The sequence below is a fragment of the Alligator mississippiensis genome, chromosome 5 (genome assembly GCF_030867095.1).
Source record: "Alligator mississippiensis isolate rAllMis1 chromosome 5, rAllMis1, whole genome shotgun sequence".
NCBI classification, from domain to species: domain Eukaryota; kingdom Metazoa; phylum Chordata; order Crocodylia; family Alligatoridae; genus Alligator; species Alligator mississippiensis.
The window spans coordinates 143468093-143486467 of record NC_081828.1 but is presented as its reverse complement, the minus strand read 5'-3'; the positions used below and the strand labels follow the sequence as shown (position 1 = coordinate 143486467).

The 18375-nt window shown below is 44.2% G+C and overlaps 1 long non-coding RNA gene across 1 annotated transcript; it reads left to right on the top strand.

The window, feature by feature from the left end:
* Positions 1 to 2042: 2042 nt before the first annotated feature.
* On the top strand, positions 2043 to 18327 carry LOC132250900 (uncharacterized). The gene is made up of 2 exons (XR_009462584.1): positions 2043 to 2087; positions 17868 to 18327. It is a non-coding gene; the product is annotated as an uncharacterized LOC132250900 (long non-coding RNA).
* Positions 18328 to 18375: the final 48 nt, after the last annotated feature.

Sequence of the window (18375 nt, the reverse complement as noted above, 5' to 3'; positions counted from 1 at the left end):
AACTACTGAACAGGGTGTTTATGGGCCAAATCTGGCTTATGACACTGCATGGCAGCTAGGGTAAGACAGGTAGCTGAAAAATGTTGCTTAGAGTTTGGGAAATAAATCTAGTTTTGAGTGCAACAAAAGAAGGGGAGGTGTTTTAGTACCATATTCAAACTGAAATGCAGAACCAGAGCAGTTATTGTTTCTGACTATGGCTCCAGAGGCATGAATTTAAGCCACACTCTGAACTTATGTCAAAGGCTACCCTGACAAGTCAATCAAGGGATGGGGGTGAGGGGATGGAGGCAGATGGATATAAATGCTAGCTGCATCATTCCCTGGTGTGCTGTTTGCTACTAAAACTGGCATGTCCTGACCATGTTGGTCCAGTGTGCCTTCTAGATTCAGGCAGGTTATGACTGATGGACTTTGTTCAAACCATCCAAAATCTCACACTGTCAAATTTGTCACCAGAAGAGCTGGGACCCCAGCAGAAGGTTCACAGCATGTCATTAGAAAATTGCATTCAGTTAGAGCTCAGCCTTTTGAGTTCATAAACGTTACTTTGCACTCAGTATAGACAAGTATACATTGAGTTCTGCATCCTGTTAGCTGCCTATGTGTAATACATAGTCCCTGGTTTCTACCTTATCCGATGACAATCACTTCCAGTTTGAGAAGCACCAGCGAGCTGCAGGTAAACTGTGGGGTTTATACTCAACCAACTGATGTGATGCCAAATGTGACATGTTCCTATTTACATCAATCATAATCAAGTTAGTTTATACCATTGCTCAAGGTTGCACTCTAATTCAGTGCAATTGTCTCATGAAGACAAAGAAGTAGTAGTGCTTCATGTATTCAAAGCAGTGGGCCACAAAGTTGATTTTAAATATGAGTTTTTTCTCTCTTTGCATTTGCTTATACTCCCACATAAGAAACAGAAAAGACAAACGTGTTCTGAGGTAAAATGGGTTTAAAAGACAACCAAATCCACAGTACTAAAAAAACTTGCTAAAATGCTGGAGGAAATAAAGATAAAGCCTTTTCAAGCACAGCCTGACCAGAATTCATGCTATGTATTTTTCCTGAGACAAATAGGCTTTCACAGCAATCTAGTTATTGCCAGTTAGTCTTCCTCATTTCAGAATTTAAAAAGCCGCTCAGCATATACTACCTGCACTGAAAAAGCTTTAATATTACAAATAATGGAATAAAAAAAAAAAAGACATAATGTTAGAAGTCAGTACATCCTTATTTTGTATAAATGGCTTTGATTCTTTGACCCCAGTGTGTGGCCAGGTGGTGTGGCTAGAGAAATTAGACCATATCTACACAGTCTCTGAGCTGTGCCATCATGAAGCATGGCCTGCCCATTTGTTCCTGCTCCTGCAAATAAGATAACATAGCTGCCTTAGAGCAATCCTGAGCATATTCACGGAGCTGCTCTATTTTGGGTGTGCATGGTCAAGGTTGCTATAAGGCTAAGGCAGCTACCTTGCATCACTTCTAAGATGCAGCAGGGCAAATGAGTCATCCTTTGCAACCCATTAACTACTATACTTACATTCAGAGGGATGTTGTGCTGCCTAATTAGTTAGGGCCTGATTCTGATCAACTCTAAACCAAAATCTTCCACTGAAGAACATTTTAACAAGTATATAACTATGGCAAAGTAAAATCTGAATCATGTTCTTCTTTACTGCACAGAACTTTTAAGCTGTAAAAAAAATAAGAGCTAGCACTTTCTTTAATAGCCCTTTTACTTTTTCTGGGAATGTAAAATCACGTTGACACTCATCCCCCCCAATCTTATTTCTTAAGGACCCTAGGAGGAATATGGTTCTTCTAATAATTTTGCTTTGATACTATCTATCTGCAGATAAATAGGAGGGGTGTGTGTAGCTGGTACTCTCCTTCTCACAGTAATCCATGTGTGGCGGAGCACAGGGTGCTCCTGCCACTTTAAGGGCCTGGAGCTGGCAGCCTCCAGGTGCCTGATTGCGGCAGCCATTTTGAGGCCTATATAAACTAGGCAGTTGGGCTGCAGGAGGCCAGGCAGCAACATTGCCTGGCCTTAGGGTTGCTGTGTATGACTGGAGGTAAGTGGGAGCTGCAAGGGGATGGTAGGAGGCTCTTGGTCCTGGGCATGACCTGAAACTGCACCCTGCTGGGAGTGGGTGGTCTGGTGGGGCTCTCAGTGGCGCGGGAGCCCCCAGGAAATGCCAGGCCAGTGATCACCCCGGTGAAAGGCGGGTCGGGGCGCCTTAACCCCTAGCTCCCACCACCACCAGGTAGGTGACCCCTGAGTTGGAGGAGGGCTGAGAGGCCCAGGGTTGTGAGGGGCCCAGAGAGGGCGGACCCCGAGAGTGGCAGTGATGTGGGTGAGGTGCTGCGGTGACTCCTAGGAGGAAGGGAGTAGCAGCACGGTGAGGCCCAGTGTTAGTGAGTGGCTAGAGAGACCCAGCCCGAAGGGGAGAGTCCCCTCGACTGGCCCATGCTGGGGCCAGGACCAGTGAGGGTCAAAAGGGCCAGGGGCCCACTGCGAGGGACGCCCAAGAGCCGGGGGCCTGGGGTCCCGACTGGCCTTGAGGTGGGCCAGGGCCAGGTAGCCAAAGGTTCCGGGGGAACCACACCCGAGAGGGGAACAAGGCTTCTTGGGGTGAGGTAGCCCAGATGACGGCAGAGTGGCCGCCTTAGTAGAGAAGACCATAGTGGGGTCTTGCATAGAAGATTCTGGGGCCCAGTGCAGGGGCTGGTGAGGAAGAACACCATGATGCCATCTGCGAGGTTTGGGCTGCGGTATTAGGGGAGGTCGGAGCCGCAGAGCGCCCCTGGGCATCAGGGCAGTCGAAGGGCAGCCTCCCGCTTAATTAACATCCTAATTGAACTGATTATCATCAAAGGCGTGGCGGGCGAGATGAGCGGGCGGTTGCCCAGAGACAGGTGGGCGGGCCATGAAGAGCTCGGCCCTGAGTAGGCCTGCTGTCACGGTGACAGGCGGGCGGGCCACCGAGTTCGGCCCTGGGAGGCTCCCCCGTCACACCATGTTATCATGGGTCAAACCGGTACATGCTAATACCAGATGCATGACTTGCAGTGGTTTCCTTCTAGTTTTGTTTATGCATTCAGCCACAATCCTGCATTCAGATACAAAATGTATTCAGGCTTAATATACTTTGACATCTCTATAGTTCATAGCACTAGTAAAATGTGAACTTTAAGATGTGTCAGTGCCATTGACTTCTTGCAATGGCTGAAGGGGAGAACTGTATGTTAATAACCTGAACTATTTTCTAGTCAGATACCTCTTCTCCCCTATCCAAACAAAGCTCTATACGAATATAGCTTTAGAAGACAGGCAGTTCTATGAGCATAATACAGGATTTGATGTGAAGTTGTTTAATGTATAACTTATTGTGTCACTTTGTGCTATTTTTACGCAATAATGAAGCTTCTGTAGGAGATAAAAACATCACGTCACTGTGACTGTTACAGTGCTAGCTGCTTGGGCTGTGCGAAGCTTCAGGTGCTGATTCAATTCAGAGGAGATTCAGCCTGATTCGGTGGCCGAATCTCTGAATCTGAATCAAATCAGGGGACCAATTAAAAGGTCTGAATCAATTCAGAAAAGATTTGGAGAGCTTCGGAGAGTCAGGCAATCCCCACTGGCTGCAGCAGAGAGCTGGACCCGGACTCAATGCCAGTAAGTAGGGGGCGGGGGAGAGGGGATGGAGGAGGAGGGAGGAGACCATAGGGGGACCTCTGCCAGGCCCCATCCCTTGCCTGCTCCTCCAGGCCCCGCCCCCCCCTTGGCTGCCCTGCCCGCCCCAGCTCCTGGTGCTTTAAAAAAAAGCCACCACTCACTGGCTACTGCCAGGTGGGGGGAGCAATTCCTGCTGCCCCCCACAGCCCCACACCATGTGGGGGTCTCTGTCACAAGCCTCCCAACCCCCGCCCGCTCTCCCAGCTTGCAGCCCTTTAAAAAAAAAAAAAAAAATCCGTGCTCACTGGCTGCTTCAGCGGCCTCAGGGCTTCTGGGGGCTTGTGGCAGAGTCCCCCCACATGGCATGGGGAAGTGGGGGGCAATGGGGATTGCCCCCACACCTGGCAGCAGCCAATGAGTTGAGGGCTCTTTTTTTTTTTCAAGGAGCCAAGAGCTGGGGCTGGGCAGGGCTGGGAGAGCAGGTGAAGGATGGGGCCTGAGTGATTCAGAGATTCAGCTGATTCAGCAGCAGCTGAATCTCCAAATCAGACTTGGCCGAATCGATTCAGGACAGTGATTCCCGAATTTATTTTTTCCTTTATTTTTCCTGAAGTGAAATTCTTCTACTCCCTTCCCAACAGGTCCAGGACCTGACACCTCTTACTCTTCCCTGCAAGAGTTCAACCACAAGGGGGATATGGTGATATTCTTCTTAAAATGAGGACTGTTTGTGTTTAATATTGGGCACAAAGTGAATTATCAGCAGTCCTTCGAGTCAAGGATGACCTCTGCCACAACTCATTGATGGGTCTTGAGGTAACTTAAGTGTCCTATCCTTTAGCCACAGATCCACCCACAGAAGTTGCAGGTCTTTCTGCAGGGGAGAGTAGGTTATAGACTGTGATTTCACTCCTCTTCCTTCCTCCATGCCCTCTTCTCTGCTTCAGGGGCAAGATGCTTTGAGGTGAAGTGAGCCCCCTACTTCCCCACGCCACATGGGGGGCTCTGCCACGAGCCCCCAGAAGCCCTGAGGCTGCTGCAGCAGCCAATGAGTCCAGGTTTTTTTGATTTAGCTTGACTGAGGTTACAGTTAGAAGGAACAAAGTTGGTAAGAGGAAAACATGGTCTCAGAGCTATCTGTAAACTCATAGAACTTGCCTAAAGATCTACAATATTTTGATAATGACCTTAGCATTTCTTGAGTCTTTAGACACACCACCAGGGGATGTCTGTATGTAAGTTCAGCATCTCTGAAATGTTTGCAGGACCCAGCCTTATATTAGAAGTTAAAAATAAATCGGTTAAACATGCACTGAAATAACTACAGTACTTTAGAACAATAAAATTAACACCATAACTAAGGACTTGGGTTTTCAGTTTTCAGAAATATCTGATAAAATAACGTCAGTTGTAAATTTCCTAGAGAAAAAAATAAACATTCATAAAGGCAGATATAGTGCGAGCAGGAGGTGAATTCCAATGAAAGGTGCTTTAGAGGAAATTTGTCACTATCTTCTATCGAGTGTATAGATCACTTCCTGTTAATGCTTTCCGTCTCTCACTTGATTATATGTACCAATACCAGCAGCTTGTTGAGTGTATGTGGTTATATAACAGTGTGTAGGAACACAGGAAACAAATACTAAGTAAATGGTTTTAAAAAATGTAATTAATCATTTTTAAAAGTGTTTATTTCAGAACTAGTAAAACAAAATAACTGATTTCTGTACCAACATGCACTGAAATCAATCATACAAAAATGAATAATGCTTTGACATACAGTACTGAAAATTTGCACAAAAAACCCCACTTAAATGCAGAATACCTAACTGTAGCTACTTATTAAAAAGGTCACTTTTCTGCTCCTGTCTGGCCACATGCATGTGACAGTCAGGTCTGTTATGTTTTAGAGCAAAAGGATTATAGTTTTCTTTAAATGCAGCAGAAGTCAACAGTAGCAAATACAATTAAAAATGACATTTTGACCACAATCCCCCCCCCTTCTGATTTGATATGTAAAGGAAAAAGGTATGCTTAGTAATGGATCATTGCACAAGAAGGCTTTAAAATGTCATTGCTAACCATATTTTCTACCCTTACTCTGTATCTAAGATAAGTACTTGTTCCACATGAAGTACTTGCTAGTCACATGATGATATAGCTTCAAGCCCCTGTGGAAGGATGGTCAGTAGCTAGACTGCTAAGGATACAATTTCCTGTTTAGCATCTAACTTTACATATGACATACTTTGGGCCAGATCACAAATGCATTTCAGTGTATAACACTGAGTGTCCCCATACCTAACTATCAGATGCTCAGCTCTGGAAGTGAAATACAAGTTAGGAGGTGAGTTCTTTATATATAGAAGGGGGAGGTCAATGGAGTTTTACACCTGGGAGTTTTGCACTATCCACAAGGCTTAGCATAGCAAACAAGAGAATGTTTAAGATAGCCACTAAGAACCACCAAAGGGGGAATGGTGCCTGAAAACCTCTTTTCTGGACAGAATAAGAAATAGACACCATAGGTGAGACTGAGTTTCATAGTCTGAAACCTCAGCCTATACTTAGACACTTAAGTTGAAAATAAGTTAATTAAACATACACTGAAACAACTACAGTTATTTCCTATTGTGTACACACAATTGTCTCACTTTTAAAACATGCCCAGTAGTGGTGGTGACTTTTGCATAATAACCTAATGCAGAGGTGGGCAATTATTTCAGGGAGAATGCTACTTACTGAGTTCTGCCAAGCCATCAAGGGCCACATTACAGGCAGCCAGGGGCAGATAAATATTAACTTTCTAAATTTTTTAGGGGCCCCACAGACCAAATACAATGGCCTGGTGAGCCACATTTTCCCCACCCCTGGAATAGTTAGAACCCTAACCCAGGGAGTGGGACAGGTTGAGAGGGGGTCCAGGAGGTGAAGGAAGGTTCAGATCCACATCTCCCATTTCCCAGGATAGTGCCTTAACACCACAGGATGGGTTGCTCTGGGCATGAGAGTACCTCTCCTGTTGGAGCTGGGTGACTATCCATAAAGGAATGCAATACCCATGGGGCCACAGAGAGCATAAGAGAGCATGACCTGGAGCCCTTGTGATTAGGGCACTCACCTGCAAGTGGGGAGTGCAGGATTTAAGACTCTGCTCCCATCACTGTTTATACATTGTATATTATATAGCCATTGAATAAAATGAAGAAATGATGATGGGACAGGGACCAGAACCAAGGATTCTTCCCCTCTCAGATGATTGCCATCCTCACTGGGCTACTGAGTTAAATCCCCCTGCTTTGCATTCCTTCTGTCCCCATGACTCCTGTATTCCTTTCTGTCAAGTGGTTTAACATCAAGTTGGGTAGAGAGGGTTTTCACTCAGACTGTTCTCCAGCCTGGTTGTTAGGCCATTCTCCAGGCTGGTGGGAGATGTGGGTTTGGACCCTCTCAGGCTGAGGGGAGAAGTGATTCAGGTTTTCCAAGTCCTCAATGAATTCTATAACCACTAGGCTATTTTGCAAAATGTGGACAGTCACACTACCACTCCCACCAGCTGTGCTTTTCACTGAACGTGGTTGTAAGTGCTCAACTTCACAGTCAGTTTGTGTGATGTATGGTCAGAGCATCTCTACTGGCTCTACAGGGGCTCACAGTTTGTGAAATTCAGATAGCCTCAGGCACGGTTTAGGTGTCTAATCATTCAGTTCAACCAGGGTAGTGACAGTTTTGAACATGCACAGTAACTGAAGTTTAGGTACCTAAGAAAGATTGCTTGTGACGATTTAACCACTTGTGGCTTGCCAGGAGTTTAAAGCCAGCAACCTGTGGCTTGAGGGTACAGTGTGCTTTAGTGGTAGAGTGGCTTTGCCAGCACTACAGCTGAGCAGTGGGGGAATTTGGCAATGTGGGCTTCACCATACTGAACTGTGGCCAGATCAGGGGGAGTTTTGCCCACGCTATATTTGGACAGCACAGAGAAGCAGCTGTGGCAGGTCCTAGCTTTGACCTGTGTCAGACCCAAGCTGGGTCATTCTTGCTGGGTCATTCTGGACACATCTACATGAGCCACCCACTGCACAATTGTTACTGCGCAGTCATAAAGTACTTGCATAACCAAGTACTAAATGACTGCACAGTAGCCAGTGTTACTGCGCAATAGTGTCCCAGCACAGTTGCCTAGTGATGCTTACTGTGCAGTAGCTTGTTACTACTGCACAGTAGCATCATGTCATGGTTCATGCCCAGCAACACTACTGCACTCTAGTAACAAGCTACTATGCAGTAAGCGTCTTGTATAGACATGGCCTCTGGGTTTTTCTTGCTTGGGTAGTAAAGTTGTGGCAGGGAGGAGGTTATGTCATTAAGACACTGACTTAGACTTCAGTCCCTAGAGTCTACATAAAGTACAATTAAACTCCTACGTCCTTATGTATTTAAGGAAAAAGTCTGGTCCCTAACCTCCTATTTACAGTTCCTATTCATAAATGGGGATAGTAGCACTTCCCCTCCTGATAGGAGTGTTGTGAAGAAAATGATTTTGAGGCTCTTGGATATCACAGTGATAAGAGCTGTATAAGTACCTCATAATCGAAGAAAAAATGGACCTTGATTCAGCAAGTCCCAGGTTAAAGTGCTTTGCTGAATAGGGATGGTTTTAACCAGGTGCTTATGTGCGTGGTTGAACCAGGGTCCTCATTTTGTCTTTTTCTTCCAATTTTGTTTTGGCACCTTCAGTGAGAAATAGCATATACTGCACTTCATCACCGAGCTACGCACATCACAACAGCCGAGATAAGCACTTCTTAGACACACCAGTTGCCAATTTACACTTTTGATGACTGGAAGTGAAACTAAAGTGTGTGTGTGTATGAGAGAGAGAACGAAAGAACCAAAAACTCTCTCTCAGCATTGGCAAATAAATATTCATTAAAAGAACTGAGAATACTATCCGTTTCACTAGAACAGTCTCGAAGTTTCTGCAGGGAATTACACATGTGATCCTACTGTTTCATCTTACATCACCTCAGCAGGGATAAGTATGGAAGTGCAAATATACATTGCTTCTGAGTCCTCACTGATTTTGACAGTGCATGTCAGTAACCTAGTCAAAGACCTCAAAATGGCTTATTTTCCTTCTAACTTTCAACAATTCTTTTCCCCAACCTGGTTAAAATGGCTTAGGGCAGTAAGGGTCTTTTAACATTGTCCCCACGGTGTCCTACCACACTGATAGAAATTTCAGGCCTTCCCATTTCTCCTTTATATTCTTTTTAAAAAGTGGAGGACAGTTTCAGTTTAGAACAAAATTTATGCACATTTTTCATAAATATTTTTACCGAAACCAGTTGAAATCACAATGTCGTTGTTCAAAAGATGTGATGCTGCAGTTCATTATTTGCATTAAGTTTCTGTCAGATTGAATGGTACTCTGTAAGAGATTTGGTAGATTGAGTCCAAGTCTGATTCTTTAAGAAATTACCTATCTTTAAAACTTTTAATCCCTTTATAAAAGAAACTCAGGCGTCTGAGATTGGTGTCTTAAAACCTGAAGCTGAAAAATGAAGATGTTTCTAATGCTATGAAGAACTCCTATTAATTTTATATCCTCTCTACATGTTAGTAGGAACTGTGCTACTTCAGAAAGACAAATTGTACTGCTTGCTACTGTGTCAGAGCAGGCAGTTTTGGATACATATACACTTTTTATCAAAAGGGATTCCTGGTTTTCAGGGACCTTCCTTAACTGTGGTACAGTCCCAAATCTAACCTGAAACTGAGACTTGCCCTTTCATCTGCCAAGGCTCAAATGTGGATCAAGGACAAAATAAAGGACACTAACAAAAATAAGAGCATAGGATATATAAATACCATTGGATTAATTACCTAAATATAAATGTCTCTTCCTATAATTTCAGTTCCTGTATCTTTGTTTGAGGTCAGAAACTCTCAGTAATAAAAGAGAAGGGAACATCCACCTTGTGTGCAATTATTCTAGCTACTTTTAAACAAAAATGAGGGTCCTTCTTTGCAAATGAAACACTCAGTGTAAGTGTGTTCTGAGATTTGACAGGCTATATCCCTTGATCTTTGCTTCATTAACTGTAGCGTGTCTTAGGTAGTAGAACAGGGGGGAGTACAAAGTAAAGAATTTCTAGGAACCCAAGGAACAGGGCTGGTCAGGAATTTTCCAGTGAAAGGGGGTTTTGTTAGAAAATGCCACAACTGAATGTTTTGTGGAAATATATCAGTTTCAGTTAATTTTCAGTGAAGTACAGCCACGTTTCCATCCCATTCTACCAACTTGTCAAGCAGGCTGTTGGTGACCTGGGGCTCTTTTTTTCAGCATCCCTGCCCCAGGAAGCTAGAAACTCTTCAAGATTCTCCAGGGTATGTGCCAGGGAGCTGGGAAACTGGTAAACCTCATTGCTCCCTGGGACTTGGCTCCTGGGTCTGAAGCAGGGAGCTCCTTTTCTAGATTGATTCTGGAGGGTGAAATAATTTTATTTTTTAAATTCATTTTTGGCAAATATTTGTGTAATTTTTAGGAAAAAAAATACTTTGAAGCTTGTATTTGGGAGTGGGAGGGCAAAATAATAGTATTCCAAAATATATAATATATTTGCAAACTAGGTTCTGAAGTCTATTTAGTCAAATAGCCATTTTTGGCTAAATCTGAGAAAAAAAATCCCCTAAATCTAGCACCTCATTCAACATGGTTTTCCCCCCCCCCAGTTCACTTTACTGGAAATGTTTCTTGTTTTGATCAGCAAATCAATAACAACTGCTCTACCTACCCCCCCCCCCCCCCCAAAGCTTTCTTCTTCCAAGATCTGCTATAAAGATAGGAGCCTGAGCTGCTACCTCAGTCGTAGTCTCCTATCACTCCACTGTACCCTGAGAGCCAACGCTAAGCTTCGAGGCTAGGAGTCCATGCTTTACTTCATTTTGAGATCTTCAAAACAAAAATCTTTTTTTTTTTTTTTTTAGAAACAATTATTTTCTTTTCACTCCATGGGAAATTTATAAAAGTTAGTTTTTTTCCCTTCAAAATGGAAGACATAGGATTTTTTTCCCCAGAATTTCCCATGGAAGGGAAACTCTGAATCTGAATCAGAATTCTTTCCCCAAGGATAATCTTATTAGATGCCCCCAAAAATCCATATTCCAGTTTGGAGATGCTGAGAATTGCAGAGAACAGCTGAAGTATCAGGAGGTTTTTTTTCTGTGATGTCATTTTATTTTCATACTGGAACTGTAAAATATGAAAGGCTACTAGTGCCTTAATAACTAGGCCTACAATAAGCTCTGGCTGTAATATATGTGGAGATGGAGAGCTGCCTGCAAATTGTAGAAGGTGTGAATTTTGGACACAAGCCTCTGCAAAGCCAAACCTTGCCCACATATTGCTCTGTTTTCATATCAGGATTTTTAAAATGTTATTTTTAATAAGAGGTTGCATCAGCAGCTTGGCTCCCACATAAAAGGGCTTAGGGAGGGAGTAGAATATTTGGAATCTCCCATATAAATGACTTTTTTTTTTTCTTTTGCATAGATTGGGTCTATCTGAAAAAGGCATTTATACCCTATTCATAGCACTTTTTATTATGAAGTTCATTAGCAGATCACTCACAGTTTTTTTTTCCTCCCTTAGCCTTGTAAACTGATCTGTAGGAGATTAAACGATATTGAAATGCCCTTTATTGAGGAAGTGAAGCATGGTTCTACAGAACAAAGGCAGTCTCTCCCTTGCAGTTCTGCTAAAAATTTTCTCCCGCATTTTTACATTAGCATGAGTCAGATATAGAGAAAACTGAAACTAGGTTTGTGAGGCTGTAGGTGTTAGATTGCTGTTCTTCAGATCCTCTTTTGCATTCCTTGCCTGCCTTTTGCTGGCATCTCCCCCCCCCCCCCCCCCCCCCCCCGCAATAGTTTGCAAGCTTGAAACTCTAGAGGTAAGATAATATTAATTCAGTCTTCTTAAATCCTTTGTTATGTGAAAGGATTAAAATCAGCTTTGTTCAGTATTGTGATCTGTGACAAGAAAATGAGGTATCGACACATTAAATATAATGTATTCTGTGCATATACCCTCATACTGTAGTTAGGGCTTCTTAAATCCTCCTGTATTCTCCAGAAGGGACAAGTCCCCAAACTGAAATTACTTTATATATGAGTCTGGCATTTTTCTCAGATTCCCAAACATGATTACAGGGTACATCTGGTTACTTAAAATGGCTGCTGCCATTTGTCAGCAGCCATCTTTAAGATTACTTCTTTCCCCACTTTGTAAGGTTCGACCTAGAAACTACTATGCAAAGCCTAAGCAAAAATGAATGTTATGTGTCGAATGCCCATCTGCAATGATTAAGACTGTCTGCTCCTTGATAGAGGAAGCTTAAAAACAAAAACAGAATCAGAGTTACTGGAACAAAGAGCTCATTAAAATACTAAAAATCACACCCCTAGGCGGGGAAGATATATGCTAATGAAACATATGTATGTTAATGAGCTACATAGCTAAAACACAGGTATAGAGACATGCTCAATAAAGAACTCCTTGTGTCACTCCTTTATAACCAATTAGCAAACAAGGATGCTTATGAAGATTCAATCTCTTGTATATAAGGGGCTTAGTATTGTATATCTGCTGTGCTTGTTTTGTGAAATTATTCCGCTTGCACCTTTTATTGCTAGCAATAAATCTTTTTTATACTTTCACCCCTGGTATCTTTATTGGCCTTTGCATACCGGGCACGAACCCAGACTTGAGCTGGGGCCTAACAGTTTTTGGCGACCCAGATGGGACTGCCGTAGATAAGCTTTGCCCGGACTAACTGACGACCAGCTGATCTGCTTTTCCTTATCAAATGTCGGGCGCACCCCAGGATTTCTTTTCCCGGTGAGACTTTTGTTTCAGGAGGAGCTGGATCGCTGAGGCGGCAGTAGCCTAACGGTGCAATGCCATAGAGTGAAAGTATCAGTAACAGGCACCTGGGTGAGAGGGTAGAAAGGGCATAAGGCCTACCATCAGTACGTCTGCCTGGGATTATCTCTGTAAGTATTCTGTCTGGCCTGAGTCCAAGACCAGTGATTTTTTTTTTTCCCTTGTGAGGACAAGGACTAAGAACAGATCCCTGGATCCCAGGTAAGTCGGACGGTCAGAACCGGGAAGGCAGCCCTGAGATGGGTACTATTAACAGTAAGGTTAGGAAATGTACCCCCCTCTCTTGTGTATTGGGACACTGGGGGGAGTTTGGTGAGGATCCTATGACTAAGAAGAAAGCTAAATTCTTCTGTGAAACTGCGTGGCCACACTATCAGCTAGATGATATAGAATACTGGCCTCGGGAGGGAAGTGTTAATTATAATACCATCTTACAATTGATTTTGTTCTGCCGGCAGAATGGTAAATGGGAGGAATTGTTGTATGCGCAAGCGTTTATGTCTCTTTGTAGAGATAAAGTTTTGGAGGAATGTGGATTGGGGGACGGAGTTGGGATCTGTGAGATGGCTGTGGCTCGACCAACTGCAAATCCTGTCCTGGACTGTCCGGAGCCGGAGGCTCCCCCTCTTTGCTGCCTTTACCTTATTCTCTTCCTCTTCCTCCTCCTCCTCCTCCTGATTGATCTGATTCCTCGTTGGCATCTGCTCTTCCTGCTTTTTCCCCCCCTGAGGCAGAAGTTGTGAATACTCCCCGACCCAGGGATCTGGAACAGCACCAACCATGTCCATCAGGTGCTTGGCAATCTCCAGACTCCCCGACTTCTCCTGATATAAGCCCGGGAGGAGGGTGGAGAGTACAGTTAGAAGCAGACTCCGGGGTTAAGGGAAAACATCACAGGGAATCTGATCCTGGCCGTGGGAAGGGAAATGGGGTATTTCCCCTAAGAGAACAAGTGGTACCCGGGCCTCTCGAAGATGATGGTGAGCCAACCTACCGTCAAACCTTTGTGCACATTCCTTTCAATACCTCAGATTTGTATAATTGGAAGAACAATAACCCCAGCTTGAGAGAGAATCCTGAAAAGGTACAAAACCAGTTTAAAACGATTTTCAAAACCCATAACCCAACTTGGGCAGATGTTCAGTCTCTTTTAGATGTCCTGTTGACACCAGAGGAAAGGAGAATGGTAGTGAACAAAGCTCGTGAGTACGTGGAAAAGGAAATTACTGCAGGGAACCTGCAAGGAAATAGGGACGATCATGTCCCCACCCAGGAGCCAGATTGGAAACCAGACCAAGATATGACCTCCATCCGTGCCTATCGAGAATATATCCTCCGAGGATTGAGAGATGCTGTGAGAGAACCTCAAAATCTCAGTAAGGTGTATGAGATTCGACAGGAGACTAATGAGACCCCGAGTGCTTTTTTTGGAAAGAATTTACAATACTTTCAGATAATACACTCGTGAGGATCTGGAGGATGCATCGAACGCTCGCATGGTAAATATGATCTTTATGGGTCAGAGTGCACCAGACATTAGAAAGAAATTGCAGAAGGCAGACGGAGCAACAGGTATGCTTATTTCCCAACTAGTAAACATTGCTTTCCAAGTATTTACTAACCAAGAAAGTGTTCAGGAAAAGCAACAGGACAAGAAAGAGGAGAGAAAGATGAAAATGCAGGCAGCCCTAGTGGCAGCTGCAATCACGAGAAAACCTAGAGATGAGGGATCCTGGAGACAGCCGCAGAGAGGGGGTCCATTAGAGAAAGATCAATGTGCCTTTTGCAAATGAAAAGGACATTGGAAGCGGGAATGCCCTTATCGAAAAGTTGGGGAAGGTGAAAAGAAAAAAGAGGAGAGCAGTGGATTGTTCGCTTTTGGAAGGGATTCAGATTGAAGGGGACCGGAGGCCCGGGAGGGAAAGATAACCCAGATCCCAGTGTCCCCTGACGAGCCTCTGGTTAAAATGCAACTAGGGGACAGAGATGAATTGGTAAATTTTCTCGTAGATACAGGTGCTGCCCATTCTGTCTTAACTCAAAAACTGAAACCTTTAAGTAAAAAGACTGTGCCGGTGGTAGGGGTCACAGGGAAGGCAGTAACACGACCCTTCCTACAGCCAATGACCTGTAATCTTGGGCAGGCCGAAGTCACCCATCAATTCTTGTACATGCCAGACTGCCCTGTTCCCCTTTTAGGGAAAGACCTCCTCTGTAAACTGCAAGCTACGTTGTCGTTCCAGGATGGGCAAATGTTTTTAACAGTGCCTCCTGAAAAGGGGTGGCATTTACAGGCTTGCCTTCTTGGCCTTCTCCAAGAGGAGAGTACACCGGATATTCCTCAACCCCTGCTCAATGCTGTTGTTCCATGGGTATGGGCAGGTCACCGACCTGGGAAGGCTAAAAATGCTGACACTGTGAAGATTCAACTTTTGCCAGGGGCCCAGCCTCCATGTGTGAAACAATATCCAATGCGGATGGAAGCCAGGAAAGGACTGAAGCCGTTAGTTGAACGGTTCCTGGAGTATGGCCTTCTCCGTGAATGTACATCAGCTTTTAACACACCCATCTTGCCTGTGAAGAAGCCTAAGAGTAATGAATATCATTTCGTCCAAGACTTGAGAGCTGTAAATAAAGTGGTTGTGAGTATATACCCGGCCGTGCCTAATCTGTACACCTTGCTATCTGCTTTGAACCCAGATCATAACTGGTTTACGGTTATTGATTTAAAAGATGCTTTCTTCTGTATACCAGTAGAGAGGGGATCTCAGGAAATATTTGCATTTGAATGGGAAGACCTAGATACTAGCATTAAGACTCAGTTGTGCTGGACTGTTTTACCCCAAGGATTTAAAAACAGCCCAACCCTATTCGGCAATGCATTAAGCAAGGATTTATGCAGGCTAAAATTGCCACTGTCCTGTGCTCTTTTGCAATATGTGGATGACTTGCTTTTAACAGCCACCACTGAAGCAAGCTGCCTGGAAGGAACAATTTGCCTCCTTAATTTTCTGGGTCAACAAGGATATCGGGTTTCCAGAAATAAAATGCAGCCCATATCCCAGAAAGTAACATACTTAGGATCTGAATTACAGCCTGGTCAGAGAGCCCTGTTGCCTGAAAGAAAAGAAGCTATATGCCAGCTGGCACCCCCAATAACAAAGAAACAACTACAAGGATTTTTAGGTACAGTAGGCTTTTGCAGGATTTGGATTCCAAATTTTGGGGTTATTGCAAAACCTCTATATGAGGCAACACACGGAGATGAAAAGGTACTCGAATGGACTGAAGAGAGTGAGCAAGCATTCTGCCAGTTAAAGCAGGCTCTCATTGAAGCACCCGCCTTAGGACTACCGGACATGAGTAAGCCTTTTTCCCTTTTTGTGCATGACCGAGGTGGGGTAGCCGTGGGAGTCTTAACACAGAAATTGGGTAGCTGGCAATGACCAGTGGCATATTTTTCAAAAAAAATTAGACTTTGTGTCATGTGGATGGCCTGCTTGTCTCCAGGCTGTTGCTGCTACCTGTCTGCTAATACAAGAAGCTGAAAAATTAACCCTAGGCCATGAAATGATTGTATATGTTCCTCACGCAGTACTTACAGTCTTGGAACAGAAAGGAGAGAACTGGTTAACTCCGGGACGAATGGCTCGATATCAGGCCATCCTCCTAGATAAGCCTGAAATAAAATTGGCCATTTCTCGCAATGTAAATCCAGCAACACTGTTGCCATCTATGGGTGACACACCAGATCTTGTGCATGATTGTTTGCAAACATTGGAAACTGTTTATTCTTCAAAACCAAATTTGAGAGACAGACCTCTTGAAAAAGCTGACCTGGAGTTCTACACTGATGGCAGCTCGAGTATAGAGAATGGAATTCGAAAATCTGGATACGCTATCGTGACTACACAGAATGTGATAGAAGCAGGACCTTTAAACCTATCTGTTTCAGCTCAAAAGGCTGAACTCATTGCTATGACTCGGGCTTTGCAATTGGCAGCCAACAAAACTGTCAATATTTATACTGACTCTAAATATGTTTTCCTTGTTTTACATGCTCGCGGAGCGCTATGGAGAGAGCGAGGCCTACTTGATTCAAAAGGAACAGGCATTAAGCATAGCAAGTAGATAAAAGCCCTCCTTAAGGCAGTCTGGGAACCAAAAGAGGTAGTGGTAATGCATTGCAAAGCACATCAAAAGAAAAATGATGATCCCTCCACAAAAGGTAATCGATTTTGCTGACGCTACAGCAAAGAAAGCGGCTAAAAAACCTCAGACAGACTTGCTGCCCAAAGTAAGTAATCTGTTACCTCTCCTCCCAGACTTATACCAGCCTGTGACACCACAGTACGGGGAAAGAGACAAACAATTGATAAGAGAGTTTCAAGCAAAGAAGGGGGAGCACGGGTGGCTAGTAGCAAAGGATGGCCACATTATCATCCCAGCTGCCTGGGTTCATATGGTAGTGAAGAGAGCTCATCATGGCACCCACTATGGACCCAGGGCCCTGATAAGGTGGATCAGTCACTATGTAACTGGAGTGGGATTAAGAGAGGCTGCCAAGAAGGTATCGGAGACATGTGAGGTCTGCCAGAGAAATAACCCAAAGGAGGGAGAAAAGAAACTTCAGGACATCAGAGAATAGGCAATGGGCCAGGAGAAGAATGGCAGGTGGATTTTACTGAGTTACCCCGGCAACAGGGTATGAGATATCTCCTTGTCTTTGTGGACACTTTCTCTAATTGGGTTGAGTGCTTCCCATGTCGGACTGCCCAAGCCCGAGAGGTGGTCAAGTTACTCCTACGAGAAATCATACCTCGCTTCGGACTTCCAAAAGGAATAGGGTCAGACAATGGCCCACATTTCATTGCACAAATTACTCAGAAGGCTTCTGACTTCCTGGGAATCGGCTGGCATTTACACACCCCTTGGAGACCCCAGTCCAGTGGAAAGGTGGAACGTATGAATCGGACCTTAAAAAGACACCTTGCAAAGATCTGCCAAGAAGCTCGACTCAAATGGCCAGAGGCCCTACCCTTGGCCCTGTTACGAGTAAGGGTCGCACCACATTCTAAATTGGGATTAAGCCCATTTGAGATAATGTATGGTAAGCCTTACCCTCTGAGTCTGCCCATGGGTACTGAACAACAGTTACATGTTTTAGGAGAGGGAATGATTAGAGAATATGTATGGTCTTTGGTTTCTGTTTTGTCTTCCATCCATCAGCAGGTACGGGACGTGCTGCAGACACAGGACCAGTCTCCTGCCCCGGAAAATCGATTATTACCTGGGAGTTACGCTCTTGTGAAAGATTGGAATGAGGAACCACTTCGAGCCAGATGGAAGGGCCCATATAGAGTACTTTTAACGACCCCGACAGCAGCAAAGCTCGAAGGAATCAAGACTTGGATACATTCCAGTCACCTAAAGCCGGTGGCTGAACCAGAACAAGAAGAAACTCCTGCAAACTCTGGGACCGGAGGCAGAGAACAGTGGAAGGTGGAGCCAATAAGAGACTTAAAATTCCTATTCAAAAGAAAGGAACTTTGAATAATTTGTCAATCTTTGATCAAGTTTTACAGGCCTTATTATGAAATTTGTTCAAGGTTTTAGTGTGGGGCACCCTGATCTGTCCACTCCTACTTATAGGAGGGGAAAATCTTTTACCACAAGAATTTGACCCTCATGGGGGCTCGTCCGGGAAAATGTCTGGATTTATCTGGCCCGGGAAATA